At 48.5% G+C, this 21,433-nt stretch overlaps 1 long non-coding RNA gene across 2 annotated transcripts; it reads right to left on the minus strand.

The window, feature by feature from the left end:
* Positions 1-1,642: 1,642 nt before the first annotated feature.
* On the minus strand, positions 1,643-12,267 carry LOC136522434 (uncharacterized). Of its 2 annotated transcripts, none has more exons than XR_010775893.1 (5): positions 10,165-12,267; positions 8,516-8,577; positions 8,071-8,132; positions 2,536-2,714; positions 1,643-1,981 (listed from the first exon to the last, which is right to left on the minus strand). It is a non-coding gene; the product is annotated as an uncharacterized lncRNA (long non-coding RNA). The 2 variants fall into 2 exon arrangements; XR_010775894.1 differs by having other exon boundaries at positions 2,313-2,714.
* Positions 12,268-21,433: the final 9,166 nt, after the last annotated feature.

Below are 21,433 nucleotides of genomic sequence, written 5' to 3' on the forward strand. Positions count from 1 at the left end.
AATTATTTTCTATCTTTTTCATTGACACTTGCTAGTTTTACTATAGCTCTTATACATTTACCATTGTAGGAAGAAAGTACCATAACTTTATATCTTTTTTGCCCAAATGGCTTTCACCTTTTATAGCACCACTAGAAGTTAGCATCGCCTGCTGCAGTGTGCTAAGTAAGGGGGTGTTTGGATCCGGTGACTAAAATTTAGGAGGTGTCACGTGAGGGTGTCGCATAGGGTGTTCGGATACTAATAAAAAACAAATTACAGAATCCGACAGTATTTCACGAGATGAATTTATTAAGCCTAATTAATCCGTCATTAGAACATGTTTACTGTACCAATACATTGTCAAATCATAGACTAATTAGGCTTAAAAGATTCGTCTCGTAAATTAGTCGCAAGCTGTGCAATTAGTTTCGTAATTAGTCTATATTTAATACTTCATGCATGTGTCCAAACATCCGATGAGACAACGACTAAAGTTTAGGAGAAGAAACCAAACACCCCATAATGCTCAAACATTCTCTTTCATCTTTTTTTATCACTCAAGGAACACGTTGTGAAAGGCCTAATGGGGTTGGGAGAAGTGGGTGAAGAATGCCATGACCCGTGGAGCTTTGGGGCGAAAGAATGGCCTGACCGCAGGACGAATGGCCTTGGGTTCTCGCCTTTTTTTTTTTCTCTAAACAATCACAATGATTTCCGTTTGGTGTTGTCTTTTCTTAGCATCTATTTGAGACAAAATTCATTCAGGGTTAATCCTGAGCCCAACCCCACCTCGGTTCCAGCTTTGCCCGTTTGTCGTGCACGTATATGGCTCAACCTAGTGGCATGTCTCTCGCCGGCAGCCCCGGCATCATTGCACTCTTCGGGCTCTAGCTTCTCAACCCCAATGATGCAGCGCAAGTGGGATTTGCAACGCATCATATACTGCTAGTACTTCTATTTTTGCTTGGCCCAAATTCTAATTAGAGGAACCATATGTTTTGGAATTCGTTCATATTCTGGCAAATTTGAGGACCGTTGATTGCATCAGTTCATGTTTGGAGAATTTGGGTGAGAACGACCATTAAGTTTTGAAGAACAAATTTTGGAGCACCTGACATACTACCTCCATTCTAACCACCTTGATTCCAGTTTAAAATTGAACTAACCAACATCCTATTCCTATATCCTATATATTTGGGAGACAATTTCACAAATCAACACCCATGTATAGTGTATAGATGTTTCTCTGTACTTACAGCTAGGGATGAAAACGGTACGGATATTTTCCGACCGTATTCGAAACCGAATCCGTTTAGAAGGGTTGAGATCTGTCCGTATCCGAGTCCGGATATCCAACATCCGATACCGTATCCGTATCCGAATACTCAAATCGCATATTTATGATGTCGATATCCAATCGTATCATATCCGACATAGTTGACACTATCCGTATTCGAATCCGAATCCGGACGGAAATACGAAAACAAATATAAATCGGTGATATCCGTCCCTATCCGATCCGTTTTCATCCCTACTTACAGCCATATCAATGCCGCAAAAAACAGCCGTTTCACCTTTTCTCAATGCTTTCTGCCAGCGAAATATTCAGGAGTCAAGATGTCAGTACTCATTCTTAGTGTTTTAATTGCAAATTCCCATTAACTTAACATAGAAGATCATACATTTCAGGACTAAAATCCAGGAAATGCACATAGAGTAGCTGATGCAGGGCCAGTGTAGCCAGATTACAGACAATGCCAATGGACAGGCTAACCAATTTAGGAGGTAAGATCCCTTTAAGAAAACACATAACCCTTAAAGGCCAACAAATTAAGACTAGGATTAAATTAACCAATGCTAAATAATGTCACATCATAAATCTTATACAAGTTTCCATTTCACCGATAAGCCTATAGATCATCACTTTAAGCTTCTGATGCACTTGAAGCACTCGTACTTGGCGACTCACCTTCAGAGGCTGCTGCTGCTGCTCCCAATGCTGCACAAATACACAAATTGTTAAGATAACATCAGCTTGTTAAGAACCAATTTCCCCACAATCAATATTTTGCTTCTAACCACATAAAACAGGCAAACAACAACAATTTGTTATCCACAGCTGTCAGGCAACGGCCACACTTTATCACTAAAAGAATTTGAACTGAGAACTTGAGAAAGAAACACCTCTCGCTGTTTAGCACAAATGTAATTATCTATGTTTGTATATTATTAAATCCCAAAGACATATTATGGATGCTAATATATGCATGTAGAGGCAAATGTAGGTTATTGCTTCAAAAAAGAAAACAAGTATCTATCGTGCTGGGTACCTTACTTGGTAACAGCTACACCTGATCATTAACACCACTCAGGTTCCAATCATCCATTTTCTTGTGTTGTTAGTGACAATGATAGATCATGGCGAAAGAATGTAAAGTGTTACAGATAGTAGCCATGCTGATATCTGGAGTAGAAACAAATGTAGATAATGGCATTTTGTAACACACAAGAAAAGCAAAATGTATATCTCTTGCTGGCAGCTGGCACCCTTACTCGACCAGCTCTCTCTGAGGGCACAGGAACAGGAGGAACATGAACCAGGCCAAGGGTGAGGTGCATCTCTGCCAGCACCTAGAGTGAGTCTCCTGTCCACCCCCACTGCAGTTGCATTGCAGCTACAGCTTCTAGCAGTCTAGTGCTGCTTGCTGCTGCTCTTGCTCTACCCCAGATAACTGGAAAAAAAAATTAACACAATACAATTCAGATCAAGTGTTGATTATGAGCATAAATTAACAGAAAACAATTCAGATCAAATGGACACCATTCAATGGACCCATAGATACTTTTCTTCAAAATATAGTATTCACATACTGTTGCTTGCATATATCACTTTCATATAACAATGATTCACAAGCAGATGGCCGATGACTCAATGGAATAAACTAAAGAAGCAAGAGCTCATTAGATAAATTTCTCAATTTTATTTTTCTTATTCTACAGAATCAATGCTTTCACGACCTCAACCACAGGTGCAATGATGGCAGAGACAGACTATGGTGCCAATGTAACTCATGGGTAGCACATGTTCAACCTCATCTGAAAAAACTTAATCATATATACGAGTTCTGAGTCATTCTGCACTTGGTGCAATGCTGCTGTTCAACAGGACAGCAACGGTTCTATAACTGATAGTGTGACCAGCAATTGATAGACATATATAATTTTCTCAAACATTATGGCCGATAGATGTATCTCCTGAAATTTTCAGGTATGCATTCTTGTTGATAACCTATACTCTTAGTCCTATCGGTGTCCGCATGCACTTCATACTGGATTTGAACATAATAATGCTGAAGGATTCCTGTATGAACCATACTCATCCACGAAACATTGATATATTATGAATGGGGCCTAAACATTTTCATGATGGATGATTATCAAAAAATCAACAGGAAAAAAGAAAATGTATCTGTCCTACTGGGATCCGTAGCGGCCCTGCACTGTTCGAGGGCACATGAATAGGAGGAACATGAACCAGAACAAGCTGAAGCGCATATCTGCCTGTGGGCCCAGGGATGCAACCAGAATCAGACTCCTCACCTTGCTGCGGTTGCAAGCTTGCTACAAATAATCCAAAATTAACAGAAGTATTTGAAAAAGCTCTTGGTGCGGTAGGCAGTCAGGCTCCACCTAGCACCTACATGTGCCTAGGCATCGCCTAGGCAATGCTAAGCTTTTGTACTTTCTATGGGCGATTAGAGTAATGTCAATGCTAAATAAAGGAATATCAAAACAAAAAGAAAAAACTGATATTATCATGTAGCATTGTAGCTATGAGTAGTATGACTATAGTTTACTTTCTCCATCTCTAATTTGTTCCATTGTCATGCATACATCACGCCCAAAATATCTCTACGCACAAAACAAGCCTAGATAAAATACCTAGGTGCTAGGGCAGGAGGTACACTTCCGCCTAGCGCCTAGGTGGCACATAGGCAGAGCTAGCCGCTACCTTTTTAAACAGGGATTAACATAAAGCAATTTAGATCAAGTGGGCACACTTCAAAGGATTCAGAGATTTTTTTTAAATCAAAAGGAACTGGCTTCACATACTGCTGATTGCACATATCATTTTCATATCATGCTGACTAATAAGAAGATTAATGAGCAAAAATTAATAGAAAACAACTCAGGTCAAATGAGCACAATCAATAGATTCACATATAATGTTACGGACCAGGGACCGGAGAGCGTAAGAATGCGAGGTGGAAGGTCGAGGCTTGAAGGAACAGCGACGAACAGGCGGAGCCGTCGTCGCGAGATGAGTTTGGACGGGGAAGAGGAGTCGCCAGGAAGCAAAGGGAGACTAAATCTCAACCCTGGCTTATCCCTTTCATTAAAGATTTGCAGTACTTATACAACCCAATCCTAACAAACTCAATAACAACTAAACCCAAATATCTTTCCTAAACTCTAGGACTCTGATAACTGATTGACCGGCTAGTAACCGCGCACTGGCCCTTGGCCGACTCAGCCATGGTGCCTGCGCTGGTACACCTTGCCGGTCATGACATCTGTCCCCTCCTTGGAAAACAGCTCGTCCTCGAGCTGAAACGAGAGAAAACGAGCGCGGAAGTCGTCGACGGCCTCCCAAGTTGCGTCGTCTTCAGGCAGCCCTTCCCACTGGATGAGCACGTGCCAGACACCGCGACGAAGCTGTCCACGGAGCTCTCGCGCCGGTCGGTGAAGAACTCGGCCATTGTGCATAGGTGGTAGAGCAGGTGTCGCTGTCGGAGGAGGGCCCCGGAATGGCTTCAAGACGCCCACATGGAATACATCATGGATGCGGGCGCCTTCGGGCAGCCGGAGGCGATAAGCTGCTGCACCCACACGCTCCACCACCTGAAAGGGTCCAGCATAACGCGGACTGAGCTTGCCGCGGAAACCCGGAATGAGCGACTGAACTGGCTGATGAAGGATGCGGAGCAGCACCCAGTCGTCGACCTAAAACTCCAGCGGCCGGTGATGAGCATCATAATGCTTCTTGGCATACTCCTGGGCCTGCAACAGACGGTCGCGCACCTCTGCCAGGAACTCGTCGCGGTCGCACAAGTGGCCGTCCACAATCTCCGTGCGTGAAGTCCCTGCTGTATATGGGTATATGGCGGCAGTGCAGGTGGAGGTCTGCCATACACCACCTGAAATGGTGTCGTCCCCAGCGAAGTATGGTAAGAAGTGTTGTAACAAAATTCCGCCCAGGGAAGCCAATCCAGCCATGAATGAGGGCGATCACCACTGAAGCAGCGAAGATACATCACAATAGTGCGGTTGACAACTTCGGATTGCCCATCGGTTTGTGGATGGAAGGCGGTGCTCATCCGCAATTTGACGCCTGCTAGCCTGAACAGATCACGCCACACATTCCCAGTGAATACTGGATCACGATCACTGACAATCAAAGATGGAAATCCATGCAGACGAACAATGCCCTCAAAAAAGGCCTTGGCCACCGAGGCTGCTGTATAAGGGTGACTGAGAGCCAAGAAATGAGCCTGCTTCGAGAAGCGATCAACCACTGTCAAAATAACACTTTTACCATGGACACGGGGCAGACCTTCGACAAAATCCATTGCAATGTCGGACCACACTTGAGTAGGCACATCGAGAGGCTGCAATAATCCTGCTGGGTGCAAGTGTTCAGTCTTGTTACGTTGGCAAGTGACACAGGAATTGACAAAGTCACACACCAAGCGACGGTCATGATCCACCACAAAATCCTGACGAAGGCGATGCAAGGTTTTCTGAATGCCTTCATGTCCTGCCGTGTGAGCCAGCTCAATCACCGTGGGCAGTGCAGCCGATGTGGGTGGCACATAGATGCGTGAGCCACGCATGATGAGGCCATCGGTGATGTGCCATGGTCCCCGCGGTCTGCCACCACGGAGTCACGAAGATCGCGGAGTGTGGCGTCCTGCTAGAGTTCCTGCCTCATTTCGTCGAAGAGTCGGAAAGACGGCCCAGAGAGAGCGTTGAGGTGGGCAAGCTGACCCTCACTGTCCCTCTTTCTGGACAGAGCATCCGGCACCACATTGAGACAGCCGGGCCGATATTCCACAGCAAAATCATATCCAAAGAGCTTACTGACCCACTGGTGCTGAGGGACCATTGATAGCCGCTGATCGAGTAAGAATTTGAGGGCATAATGATCTGTCCGCACCAAAAACTGTCTTCCCCAAAGATAAGGCCGCCAATGGCGAACAACCTGCACTAACCCGATCAACTCCCTTTCATAAGCTGCTAACTTGAGATGGCGAGCCGCAAAAGGCCTGCTGAAAAATGCCAGAGCGCCTTGGCCTTGATGAAGAACCGCACCAAACCCTGTCCCCGAGGCATCACAATCAACAACAAAAGTGGTATCAAAGTTGGGAAGCTGAAGCACTGGAGCTGTCGAGAGAGCCTTCTTGAGAGTTTCAAAAGCCTCGGTAGCTTCTGGTGACCACACGAACGCCACCTTTCGGAGCAGCGCGGTCAGCGGCGCCGCAATAGTTCCATAGTTCTGGATAAAACGGCGATAGTAGCCGGCAAAACCTAGGAACCCCCTGAGGCCCCGTGGTGAGTGCGGCTGCGGCCACGACGAAACAGCTTCCACTTTGTCCTGATCCATGGCCACACCGTGTGCCGTAATGACATGGCCCAAGTAACTGACTGAAGAAGTGGCGAATGAGCATTTGGAGCGTTTCAACTTAAGCTGATTGTCGCGCAGTGCAGAGAGGACCATGTTGATATGTTGCAAGTGTTGTGACCACGAGGGGCTATAGATCAAGATATCATCAAAAAACACGAGGACAAACTTACGCAAAAACGGCTGCAGGACGGCGTTCATCAAGCTTTGAAAAGTTGCCGGCGCGTTTGTAAGCCCGAAGGGCATAACCAAGAACTCAAAATGACCTTCATGTGTGCGGAAGGCTGTCTTCTCAATGTCATCCACATGCATCCGCACCTGGTGATAGCCGGAACGCAGATCTAGTTTGGTGAAAAAGCGGGCGCCTTCCAACTCATCCAACAGCTCCTCGACGACCGGAATTGGAAATTTATCTTTCACTGTCTGCTGATTTAGGGCACGGTAATCTACACAAAAACGCCATGTGTCGTCATGCTTCTTAACCAATAGGACAGGGGCCGAGAAGGCTGAGGTGCTGCGGCGGATGACGCCCTGCTGTAACATAGAGGCGCACTGGGACTCAAGTTCATCCTTCTGAAGCTGCGGGTAACGGTATGGCCTTACTGCCACTGGAGCTGTATTGGGTAGCAAATGGATCCGATGGTCGCACGGTCTCGCCGACGGTAGCCCTTGCGGCGTGGCAAAAACGTCCTCAAAGGATTGCAGTAGTGTGTCCAAGAGGGCCGGCACCTTGCTGATGGTATTAAGACGGCGGGTGGACTGAACGTCATACCGTGGTGAGCCAATGCCGCGCCAGAACACGCGACGCTCCCCGCGCGTGAAAGCCATGCATAGTTCATCAAAATCCCAAAGGATCGGGCCCAAAGTGCGGAGAAATTTGATGCCAAGCACCATGTCCCACTTGTCCAGAGGTAAGGAATAACAGTCCTCTGATACCAGATTGTTACGGACCAGGGACCGGAGAGCGTAAGAATGCGAGGTGGAAGGTCGAGGCTTGAAGGAACGGCGACGAACAGGCGGAGCCGTCGTCGCGAGATGAGTTTGGACGGGGAAGAGGAGTCGCCAGGAAGCAAAGGGAGACTAAATCTCAACCCTGGCTTATCCCTTTCATTAAAGATTTGCAGTACTTATACAACCCAATCCTAACAAACTCAATAACAACTAAACCCAAATATCTTTCCTAAACTCTAGGACTCTGATAACTGATTGACCGGCTGGTAACCGCACACTGGCCCTTGGCCGACTCAGCCATGGTGCCTGCGCTGGTACACCTTGCCGGTCATGACATATAATATTTCTAAACAATATTTAGTATTGGCATACCATTGCTTTGCATACATCACTTCATATTATGATAATTAATGATCAGATGCCTATTGAGATAATCTGGAGGAACAATGGCTCACCAGATAAGTTCCTCAATTTCATTTTTCTCCCTCTACAGAACCATTTTTTGCGCAACTTCAACCTAAGAAAAGATTCACTGAATCAGTCACTTTTTTTTTATATGGAAGAATGAAAAGAGTTCTGATCCATAAAAATAAAAGATAATAAAGAATGGGGAGATTTATTTTTAATCCATTTCTCTCTATGATTCTTTATGTTACAAATAGGGGTTTCCTTATGGAAAGGCGGATTACTGTTTTTTTAGTGATAATTTTTTTTGAAATACTAGTTATGCCACTCCCACTATACCCATATAGGATATAATGGTATGTAAAATATGATTCGTCTATTTCTTAGAGCACGACAGATAAATCAAACCTTCTAAAAAAAAGAAGGTGCAATAGTGGAAGCATTTATGGTGACAGTGCTGTATATGGGTAGCATGTGCTCATCTGAAAAAATTACATTGAGTCCTGCATAGTTCTGCCCAGTGCTGCTGTTGAAGGGTACACCAATGGTTCTGTTGCCTATAGACAGAGTGTGAACAAAGGTTCAGAAGTTCATATATGTGTATAATGTTTTTAAACATTGTGCTACAAATGTTTATCCTGAAACTTTCATATATGTAAACTTGTTGCTGTCCTATAGTCCTATCAGTGTCTGCATTCAGTTACCCTTTAAGCCTTTCTATGTGCTTTCTAGTGGATTCAGAAAAAAAATAGATAAGGCCTACTTCCTGCATAGCAATGTGGGAGGATTTCTGTGTGAATCATACTATCCATGAAACAATTATGCATATACTGCGAATGGAGTCTAAGCAAGATCAACAGGATCCTTGAGAGCATTGAGCATTAAAGGTTATTGAATGTGATATTTCCATTCTAACCATTCATGTTCAAACCAAAAGATATCAAAAGTTTAACCAATCCAAAATTATGCAGGATTCAAATGCTTGTTTTCTTGAGAACAGGTACTGTTCGAACCATATTCATCACAACCATTCTTTGCATCCAAAAAGGTTCATGGGTGCACATTGACTAGGCCAATTTAGAGTTATTTTCTTGAAGAAGTCTAGACAAGTTTAGAGGTTACTTGCTTACAATTATAAACAAGCCTAGAAGAACTTCACAACAATCATCAAGGTAATAAGAGATGCCTCCTGATCAAAACACAACAACTTTAACTAAGATAACCTCCTAATGCTAGAGTTGTCCCACAAATATGTTTTTACATTACTCACTACTACCACAATTAGAATCAATTGCCCTCAATGAGCATTTATTAATGGCTCCATTAGCCCTTCTTCCGAGTAGGATACCTTCCAAGCCTAGCCTAGATTGACATCAATTTTCAAGACAGGTGTAAAAGATGAAGAAGAAAAACACGTGTATCTAGCCAATTTCCTGAAGGGTTCATTAGAAAACTTATTACATATTTACATAGGAGCATTATAATTTTAGATGTAACTTGACATTCCAATTTCATATAATAAAATATTAATTGCATTTGCTTATCGAGGAAATGATAATCCTCAATGAACATTTGTTACTCACCAAACACAAGTACCCAAGTTGTTGCTAATAGCAGAGCAAATAACATTGACTTATTAATTACTATCCACATGTCCACAAGTTAACAGCTACATTTGCACAAAATTATTGAGAGAAGATGGACTTATAACTCCTGAGAAACACAATTGTTTGTTAGACACATATATTGTACCATGCATATCTTTTACTTTATCAAGTAAATCAGAGCTATGCAATGTGCAGCACTATACATGGAGTCATAGACACGAGGCAAATATGTGGAGTGTACTGTACTGTACTGTACTTGGTTCCTATCAAGAGTCAAGACTCCATTGTTTCTCCATAACAAGTACAATAAATGAATTAGCTCATAGGAATGTCTAGACAGCGTAGAACTCAAAATTTGTTAATATCCCCAACAAAGCATAGAGGTAGACATAAAACGATTTGACAGTTATTCTAGTTATATAAACACACTAATGTTGAGCAAAAAATATTATCATGATATTGCGCATATTTTATTGTTAACAGAAATATTACAAAGTTCCAAAAGTTGGCAAAATCATAAAGCAAGCAATGTTGTACCTGGAGTATAGAAGCTCATACACGGAATGACACCACCAGTTGTTCAGTATCTATGCGCTGTGCTGTAGAACTTATCAATTATCCTAATGATTCAGAAGTCATATCATACACATGGCAAAGTTCTTCACATGTGAGAAACATATCAATCTAAACAGCTGAAGACAGTGGCATCATCTGTTTTTCTCCTCTACTGCCTCAGCTGACTACACAAGAAAAATGGCATAAATGACTCCATCTTCAAAAGTTAACAATACAGCCTGGAAAAGAAGCATGGTTTTTGGTTTCTCACTTGACCATCATATAGCAGCAAAATTATATATTGAGCATGTATGTATCCACATATGGAACAGAGCATATATCAAAGAAATGAACTATGCAGGTGGTCCAGGTGGGCTCCGGGCAAATGTCAATTTTTTATGTGGCTGCTGGCTCACAACAAATGTTGGACAACTGATAGACTTGAAAAGAAAGGATTACCACACCCAACCTGCTGCCCCCTCTGTGATCAGGAACTTGAAACATCAACCATTTGCTGGTAGGTTGTGTGTTTGCCCGAGAATTCTGGTTCCTATTACTCCGAGGGGTTGGGTTGCATAGCCTTTCTCCGCAGCCTACATGTAACACCCCAGCCCATTAGTAGCCTGTAGTAGTTGTGAAGTTGGCCCATGTGACCCAATTGGCACATGTGGAGTTGTTGTTGGTGTGCTTAGTATCACCTTGGAAGTCTAGGAGGGTGAGGGCCAGCTTATAAGCCTTGTTTTTCCAAACGTAGCACCTCCGGATTAACACGAAGCGAGGACGAAAGTGTAAGCGAGGTGCTACGCGTATGCAGGTCCGTTCCACGAGCGGAGCTAGGCCATATAAGCAGTTTTGGACGTGGGGTGTTACACTACAGTCGTTTCCTTTGATGATTGGTTGGTCTATTTGGAACCTATGCAACCAGTGTGTTTTTGATGGAGTCTCATTGAGTCTTTCCTTGATAATGGTCCAGGTTAGAGATGAGCTGAAACTTTGGGGTTTGGCTGGGGCACGTGGTATTTCCTACCTCACTGCCCTAGCACCTGAGGAAGGCTAGGTCCAGGTGGATGGGGCTGGTCTTGGTCAGTCTAGGTTTTTTCTTCTTGTTGGATCCCTAGTGGGGATTGGTCTTGGCTCTTTTTGAGTGTTGTTTGTAAGGGTTCTATACCCACTTTTTCTTCTTAATACAATGATACGTAGCTCTCCTGCGTGTTCGAGAAAAAAAATGAACTATGCAGATAATGGAATACCTAAGATTCCTACGGTTAGCATCACTGCCCTACAGTAAGTCAATAGCCAAGTAAAAAATCTCTCCAATGAGTGCAATGTGTGCAATTAACAAGCTTAGTCCTCAGCAAACCATAACATGTTTTCATGGTAAACCTACTTTACACAGATTTCAACATCCTCAATTCTTCATTGTTGAGCTCCGAATTGCTGCCTACAATAACCTTGTAAGTACTAACATCACATTCACAATTATATGGGCCTATAGGATGGGCCTTGATATATACTTAACACAAAGAAGACCAAATATCAAAATAAGATCTGCTGGTTATGGAATTGACATGCCATCAGTGAACATTTTATTACCAACCAACCACATGTTCCAACCAGGCCTGTCCTAGAGGCCTGTGCATACGCATACGGTGCGCTGCCCAGGGCCTCTTTTTTATCTAAGTACATGTTGTTAGTACTAGTTAGGGATCGTATTAGTTAATTAAGTAATGAAAATCTGAGTATACTTTCATCTCCAAACCACATCTGTCTTCCACTTTATTACCCTTCTTGTCTCTCACCAATCCCAGCAAGCATGCCTCCCTCTCTCCAAGTTGTGTATGGAGTTAAATTACTCCAAGTTTATATTCCAAATGAAAATATTGGACCTCTTGAGATTTTGATTTTTCTAAAGCGACTGGTGTTAGCCCACAGGATCACCGGCTCCGGTGAGTCGACCACTCACCAGTCTTGCCGACCACGGCCGAGCACGACCGAGGCTGTCCGACCACACGCACTATGGCTAGAGCTCGAAGAAGAGGGAGAACAGAGAATACACACACAGTACAAGCACCAGCGTTGGCCGGAGCCCTGTATTGGAGATGGTAAATCTGAACTCTATTTGTTGAGTTGCAGTGGCAAACTATATATACAACTCTATCCATCTAGTCCTAGTACAGCGCACATGCTGCGACAGTAACTAGATAACACAGCAGGACTGACTTCTGCGTCTGTCCCTGCATTTGGCTACAGTACGGCAGATGAGCCGTTCGGCGCCTGCCTCTATAGCGGCTACAGTACCACAACAGGGGGCCTTTTCGGCGCCGTCTTCCCTTGTTGTGTGTTCACACAAGGAAGTAGTAGATTATCTAACAATTCTTCCTCTAATCCTACCGTATCCCTTGTACCCCCTCCATGCTGATCATCTCCTTCAGCTCTGTGAGTCGAAGACGTCCGAGCGGCTTGGTGAGGACGTCCGCGAGTTGCCGACAAGTTTCGACGAACTCGATGACGATCTGCCCTCCATCGACATAGTCCCTGAGGAAGTGGAACTTCACGTCGATGTGTTTGCTCCGGTCGTGCAGAACCGGATTCTTCGCGAGGGCGATGGTGGGCTGGTTGTCCACCATCAGTGCTGGTGGGTGAGCTTCCGCACCGGTTAGCTCTGCCTCATACGTAGATAGCACCACTACCTTCCTTTTCAGCGACAGCCATGAAATTGGAGCCGACCCGAGGAAGACGAGCACGCCAGAGGTGCTCCATCGTCCGTCGATGTCCCCCGCCATGTCTGCATCGCTGAACACAGTGAGCTGCAGCCTACTCCCGCCGGTCTTTGGGAAGATGATCCCATGATCTACCGTCCCCTTGACGTAGCATAGTAGCCGCTTCACCACAGTCCAGTGATCCTCTCTGAGATCCTCTATGAAGCGACTGACGTAGCCCACGGCGAACGCAATGTCCAGCCTTATGTGGACTAGGTAGCGCAGACCATCGACGATGCTCCGGTAGAGTGTTGTATCCACCTTCGCCACGGTGCTGGCCTTCGTCAGCTTCAGCTGCTCCTCCATCGGAGTCACGTATGGCTTGCACTCAGCCATGCCGCTCCGCTCCAACAGCTTGGAGGCATACGCGCTCTGACCGAGCGTGAGTTCCTCATTCCCCTGTCTCACCTCGATATCGAGGTAGTAGGAGAGTGCGTCGAGATCGCTCATTCGAAAATGAGCTGCCATCTCGCGCTTGAAGCTGTTGATGTCCTTCGTGCGCGCGCCAGTGACAATCAAATCGTCCACATACACGCCGACGACGAGCTCCTCCTTCCCCCGTCGCCGCGTGTAGAGCGCGTGCTCGGTTGCGCACCGCTAAAACCCAAGCTCGCCCAACGTGGCGTCAAGCTTGGCGTTCCATGCTCGTGGGGCCTGCCGCAGCCCGTAGAGCGCCTTGCGTAGTCGGAGCACCCTGTGCTCCTCTCCCTTGACGGCGAAACCTGAAGGTTGCCTGACGAAGACTATCTCCACCAGCTCGCCGTTAAGGAAGGCCGATTTAACGTCCAAGTGATGGACGCGCCAGTCCTTTACTGCTGCCAAGGCTAGTAGCAAACGGACCGACTCCATGCGCTACTGGCGCAAAGATCTCCTCGAAGTCTATGCCCTCGCGCTGAACAAAGCCTCGGGCAATGAGGCGCGCCTTGTGCTTGACAATGGCGCCGAGCTTGTCCCGCTTGACCTTGTACAACCACTTTAGGCTGATCGGACGGCATCCTAGAGATGGATCGATGAGCTGCCATGTCTCGTTTTCCTCGATCGCCTTCATCTCCTCCAGCATCGCTCGTCGCCAGTTTCCGTCGTGCTCGGCCAGCGCGAACGTGGGTGGTTCCTCTGCGCTGACGAGCAGTAGCACTTGATCATTGAGCAGCCGACCAGCCAGACCTGAGGGCCCTGTGCCACCGACGATGTCGTCCAGCCTGCGGAACCGCACCTCCTCACCTTCGTGGAAGGCATCCACGAACTCAGTGATGTCACTTGGAGGTGAGGCGAACTCAATCAGTGTTGATGGAGTTCCCTGTTCCGCCGGAGTGCTTGGCATAGCACCCGAAGTGCTCGGCACCCCGGTTGTAGTGCTCGGCACTACTCTTGGACAGCTCGTCACTACTCCTGCAGTGCTCGGCACCACTGTAGGAGTGCTCAGCCTCAGTCTTGGAGTGGTCGGCACCACTGCAAGACCTCTTGGCTCTGCTACGGGAGTGCTCGGCACCCGTCCTGGAGTGGTCGCCACCACTGCAGAACCTCCCGGCACTACTCGTGGCGTGCTCGGCACTCCTCCCTGAGTGCTCGGCATGCCTCCCGAAGTGCTCGGCACTGCCCCAGGAGTGCTCGGTTCTGTCGCTGGAGTGCTCGGTACTCCTTCCGGAGTGCTCGGCACCTCTTCCCCAGCGTCTCCACCACCGTGGATGACCAAGTGCTCGACGACGAAGGTGCTGGTGAAGCTGCCAGCTTCCCCCGTGCTTGGACTGGTCTAGTCCCAAGCTGCCTTCTCGTCGAACACGACGTCGCGTGAGACAAGCACCTTGTCTCCGCGTGGGTCGTAGAGCCGGTACGCCATGGTACCATCCGCGTAGCCCAGGAACACCATCGGTGTGCTCCTGTCCTCCAGCTTGGTGAGGATCGGCTTCGTCTTCTAGACATGGCCGATGCAGCCGAATGTCCGGAGGAAGGACACGCTCGACTTGTGTCCATACCAAGCTTCAAACAACGTCTTACCCATCAGGGCCTTGGTCGGAGAGCAGTTGAGGATGAACTCTGCCGTGGTCACCGCCTCACCCCAGAACCTTACCGGCATGCCTTTGGCCTTCATCATGGATCGAGCCATGCCGACCACCGTCTGGTTCCGCCTCTCCACCACGCCATTCTGTTGTGGCGAGTACGGTGCGATGTGGTGTCGCACCACACCCTGATCCGCGTAGTACGCAGCGAACTCCACCAAAGTGAACTCGCCGCCGCGATCAGTCCTCAGCACGCGGAGTTTCTTGCCGCTCTCGGCCTCCACGCGCATCTTGAACTTCTTGATCGCCGCCGCCGCTTCGTCCTTGCTCGTCAGGAGTTGCAGCCACATGTAGCGACTGCAATCATCCACGAGCAGGAGGAAGTACCGCCGACCACCATTTGTAGCTGGCGTGAGGTCACAGTGGATGAGCTCGAGAGCGTCCTTCGCGCGATACTTGGCCGCCTTTGGAAATGGTAGCCTCCTCTGCTTCCCGGCTAGGCAGCTGTCACACAGCTCGCCTCCGTGTTTGATGTGGGGTAGCCCTCGGACCATCTTCTCCAGCCGACCAAGCGCGTCGAAGCTGAGATGTCCGAATCGGGCATGCCACATCCACGGTTCCTCGGTGTGCCTTGCCGCCAGGCACACCGGCTGCTCTACCTTTAGATCGAGCAGGTACAACCGGTTTAGGGACCTCTTCACCTTGGCAAGAAGTCGCTGGTCCCTGATCCTAAGGACTCCGTCCTTGATCAGTACCTCGCTACCACGCTCATCCAACTGACCAATGTTGATGATGCTGGTACGCAGCTGCGGGATGTAATATACATCCGTTAGCGCGCGGTGCTCCCCGTTCTGGCACCTGAAGATGATGGTGCCACGCCCTTGGATTTCCACCCCTGAGCCGTCACCAAACTTCACCGTACCGGTAACATCGTCGTCGAGCTCGGAGAAGGATGCCTTGGAGCCCGTCATGTGGTTGCTGGCACCAGAGTCCAGGTACCACTGCTGCTCCTGGTCGGCGCCCACACGTCCGAGGTGGACTTGAGCGCGCGGTTCGTCGAGGTTGACAGCCTTCAGGGCCTTCCGAGGTCCTTCCACCGCCGTCACCTCTTCCTTCTCCTCGGCCTCGACGTCGTACAGTGCACAAAACGTCGCCATCAGGATAGTGGCCTCATCATCATCATCAGCTTGCACCAGATGAGCTTCAGCTTTTTTCTCCTGCTTGCGATTTGGGCACTACCGTGCCCAATGGCCCATCTTCCCGCAGCGCCGGCAGGCGTTGGGATCGACCTGCTTCTTCTCCGAAGAAGCCTTGCCGCGGCGCTTGCCATCGCCACCACGGTTGGAGGAGGCTGCCTTCCCGGAGTTCCTCCGAGCAGCCCACTCCTCCTCTGTCAGCAGCAGTTTGTCACTGTCCTTCGTTGCTGTTGCCTGCTCCAGGCGTTCATCCACCGCCCGCAGACAGCCTGTCACATCCTCAATGGTGAGGGTGGACAAGTCCAGCATCGTCTCTATGGAGAGAGCGATCTGGATGTACTTTGCCGGCACGGAGTGGAGGTACTTGGAGATCGCCTCCTCTTCGTCGATGGTAACGTCGTGGCTCTTCAGCTTGCTGATGAGTGTTTGCAGGCGGAGGGAGAAGCCCTCCACCGTTTCACCATCCTTGAACTTGAGGTTGGCGTACTCCTGCTTCAGAAGCTGGGTCGTCGCCTTCTTTGCGCGGTCGGAACCGACGCGCATCGCCGCAATAGCCTCCCACGCCTCCTTAGCAGAGCTCTTCGCCCCCAACGGCTCCCTGTACTCCGCCGGCACAGCAGCGATGATAGCCTCCAACGCTGACATGTCATCTTCCTCATTGTCGGTGCCCTTGTCAACAGCATTCCAGAGCCGTCGGGCTCTGAGCTTGACCTTCATGGTCACCGACCACTGTCCATAGTTGGTGCGAGTCAGCGTCGGCCAACTGGTGCCGCTGACCTACCGCACCGTGTGAACAACGACCTCCGGTTGTGGCTGGGCAGCCACAGCAGTGCCACTGCTGTCGCCCATCTCCGAACCGTTCGTCATCGACAGCGGTTAGTTCGGCGACGGCGCTTGTACGGCTCCGATACCACTTGTTAGCCCACAGGATCACCGACTCAGGTGAGTCGACCACTCACCAGTCTTGTCGACCACGGTCGAGCACGACCGAGGCTGTCCGACCACACGCACTATGGCTAGAGCTAGAAGAAGAGGGAGAACAGAGAATGCGCACACAGTACAAGCACTAGCGTTGGCCGGAGCCCTGTATTGGAGATGGCAAATCTGAAATCTCTTTGTTGAGTTGCAGTGGCAAACAATATATACAACTCTATCTATCTAGTCCTAGTACAGCGCCCATGCTGCAACAGTAACTAGATAACACAGCAGGACTGACTTATGCGTCTGTCCCTGCATGTGGCTACAGTGCCGCAGATGAGCCGTTCGGTGCCTGCCTCTACAGCGGCTACAGTACCACAGTAGGGAGCTTTTTCGACACCGCCTTCCCTTGCTATGTGTTCACACAAGGAAGCAGTAGATTATCTAACAATTGGGTTGTTTTCCTAATGCAATTATTACATATATAATTTTGCTACCTTATTCGAGTGTGGCATCAGCAGAGACGTGTTTAAAAATTGAAACTCAAACTACTAAGATCATATATGCATACTACAATGATACTCCATCGGTTCCAAATTATAAGTCGCTTTTACTTTTTTGGTTCATCCATTTTGCTAAGTATCTATACATACTATTTATCTAGATGCATAGTAAAATGGATGTACCAAAAACGTCAAAGCGACTTATAATTTGGAATGGAGGGAGTATATCAAAAAATGATTAGGTTTTCTACAATAGCATTAGCTACAATATTATGAAGAAGGATGCTTATAAAGATCTTAATGAAGATTTTGTAACAAAGAAAACTAAATGGATAGCATGTTTCACAGAAAATATAGTAGTTTAGTAATTACAATTTTTCATATATATTTTTTGTCAAGATGTAATCAAGAAGTTATCTATTGATAGGATTAACAAAAAAAAATAGATCTATTTTTAAAATAATTGTTCTTATACATAGGGCCTCATTTTGAATTCTGCACTGGGCCACCAAAATGTCAGGGACGGCCCTGGTTCCAACAAGTTGCTACTAAATAGTAAATAGCTAACCAAGCAACAGTAACTTATAACATCAGTTCTGTCAGTTAACAAATTGCACAAAACATTAAGAGATGTTTGACTTAAACTTCATGAGGAACACCTGTCTTTGTTTAATTCACACGATATCATCCATATAGTGCATGTGACAAGGACATTTAACCAATCAAGACTAAGAAATGAGAAGCATTGAACACAAGCACAAGGTAGATATCTGGAGCATAGACTATAGAGTAACAATTTCACTGTGTTTTTCAGCCCAAAATTTCCAACACCACATCAAATATCCAGGAAAATTATAATAGAGTGTCAAGGATGGGTTGTTACCCAAATAAAAGGTATCAGATCGGCATAACAGAGCTGTACTTGTTCATCTATCTTACTTTCATAAATTCCCTGGACACATATATTTCTTACTTTCATAAATTCCCTGGACACATATATTGCCGTGCTATTACCCATATTTTCATGCCACTAACAAAAATTTACATGTCCCAAACATTGGAAAATCATAAACCAAGCAAAAACTGTACCAGCTGCTGTAGGGAAGAACGTTTTGGAAGTAATTGCCCTCACATAATATTTTCAGCTGGCCTGACTTCAGTACAATACTGAATAAGCTACCATCTGCTCCACAAAAAATGCTCCAATGCCATCGGCACAGCCAACAAACTGTGGACAGAGGACCAACAGGGAGCAGCTTCCCAAGCTTAATGACTCGATTTGTGTCCATCCCATGTCTCCATTGGGACTCGCCTCCATTGACCAGGCAGAGAGTATGGCGGCACCATCCACTATTGCAGCTCTCAGCCCAGCCCACCATCCTCCGAGGTAGTTTCATGTCAATACCTAAGAGTGCTATTGCTCAAATCAATCTGAAAGTAGAGTGTGTTCCCCACAAGGTCACCAATTCGACCCAGTGTGTCATAGGGACACAGGTCAGCTCACTCTAGGAACTGCCGTGGCATCCTGTGCCAACGGCGACGACGATGAAGGGTCCACCGTGGCAGTTGATGTGGCCGCATGCTCCGCTGGCCGTGGCAGCACAGAGCACAGCCGCGTTGCAGTGCCCCGGGTACCAAACGACTGGCACCGGGGTCAGTTGGTGCCACCCGTATTGGTTCCAGAAGTTGAGGTGATGCTATGAGGTCGGCGCGGAGCGGGTCAGCGGGCAGGGGGTGAAGGTGGGGACGAGCCGCCGTGTTGGTCAATGAAATTGCAGAGGAGGCCGAGCATGGGGGACAAACGGTGGAACTCACGGAATCGGCGGCGGAAGCGGCGCCCGGAGATGCTGCGGCACCAGCGCTGGCAGACGAGGGCGGGCGGCGGCGCGGACGAGGCTCGCTGGCTCGGACCGCGGGTAGCGGAGGAGAGCCTCCTCCACAAGATCCTCCAACAGCGCCATGCTCCTTGCTTCGCCGGAGCCCGGCCCCGGCAGGAGGGCGGCGGCCGGCGGAGCGAGGGTTTTGGTCGGCGCCGGAAGCGAGCGGCGCGAGCGGCGCCGGCGCAGCGACGTGTTTTCTGGGACTGTTGGGCTGGGCTAACCAGGTTGAGGCATGTGGACCGTGCGGGTCTGCTTGTGGACCTCACAGGTCAGCGAGACAAACACAACCTATAGATAGATTGCATTTCGTTCCACATAGACATGAGTCAACCGGAATTAAGCATTTCATAATGAGAACATTATGAGTCAACCAGATTCGTGCCATCGTGAATGCCAAAATCCATCAAAACCAAAATTCAGCATTTCATTCACATTGTGTTTCTGCTATAATAATGAGAGCATTTCCTTAACTTGTGCAAACTCTGCATTCACTATCTTGCATACTTTGGAGTTTGGATATCAACGGGCCATCCATTCATAATATATGTTAATTTCTCCACATTTGTTGACATAAACTTTACCGCATATCCATCACAACATTACTGTGTTCTACTGGACCCAAAAAAACATGCAGATACCCAAATAAAAAAAAGGCAAAATTAGCTCTGGACACTGAAAGTAACCATCATTTGCTGTTGACATCTAAAATGAAGTGATTTGTTGGAGGACACTCTAGCTCTTGATAAATTTGCTAGTGGACATTCTGCCTAATAAAATATTCGGGAAGAAAAGCGCGGTGAAAAATAGTTTTTGCCCCTGCCCCATTCTTCTTCCCCTCTGTTTCTTTTCTTTCTCGTCGACGGCTCAGAGCCTTCTTCCTCCCTGGTCCGACCACATCTGGGCGCGCATGGGCGTCGGCGCACAGCTGGCCCGCTCGCTCGGCAGGAGCCTGGATGGCCGGCGACACGGCAACTACACCTCACCATCGAGCACGCCGACGATCCGGAGCGCGAAGGCGCTGTCGAGGCCGGAGGTGCGCTCGGCCGCTCGACGAGGATGAGGCGATGAGCACGGGCCGGTCATGCACGGCCTCGACGCCGATGGAGATGCGCCTGCGCTCTCCGCCGGAGAGGTCCTTGATCCCAGTGGCGGCGACACGGCGCACGGTGAGGTTGTCGAGGAGCGCCTCGACGCGGGCACCGATGTCCTTGAAGGGCAGGCGCGTGCCTAGGCAAAGGCACGTGCTGAAGAGCAGCATCTCGCGCACGGTGAGCGCGCGGGGATGGGGAGAGGCGGCCGGCGAGGATCTCGAGCAGGGTGGACTTGCTGGCGCCGCTGAGGCCGACGATGGCGAGCAGCTTGTCGGGGCGCGCGCGGCAGGACGTCCCGGAGCACCGCGACGAGGCGCGCGGCGTCGCGCCGGGCTCCGACGGCGGTGTGCAGGACCTCTGCTGGGTCCACCACAGCTCGGGCTGGATCCTCGCCTCTATCAATGGGCCCTCGGTGCTCTGCTTCTAGGAAACGTCCAACAGCCCGCGCGTCCTCTAGATGTTCAACGCGGCGCCCGAGTACCTCTCCTGTCTCCAGCGCGACCCCTTCGACGCCAGGCACTCTGTGCGATCGGCCTCCGTGGCTTCCTCCTCTCCGCCATTCCCAGGCACGACTCTGACATCTCGCTGCAGTAGCACCGGATGAACTGCGGTGCAGGGGATGTCGCCGGCACCTGCATCGACCCTGGCTCGCGGCTCACGTCCCCACGCCCTCGGCCCTCCAGTCGTCGCGTGGCCGCCGTGTCGCCGGCCAGCCAGGCCCCTGCCCGAGCCCATTCCCCCTGCACGCAAGTAGCAGCAGTATCTCCATGGCCATGGCCATGGCCAGAGGAAGGCGCCCAAGGTAGAAGAAAGAGCCAGAGGCAAAAAGGACTTTTCACCGCGCTTCTCGCTCCTCCAAAACCAGAAATGAATATTTTATTAGGCGGAGTGTCCATCAGCAAATTTG

Source organism: Miscanthus floridulus, chromosome 18 (genome assembly GCF_019320115.1).
Source record: "Miscanthus floridulus cultivar M001 chromosome 18, ASM1932011v1, whole genome shotgun sequence".
NCBI lineage: Eukaryota > Viridiplantae > Streptophyta > Magnoliopsida > Poales > Poaceae > Miscanthus > Miscanthus floridulus.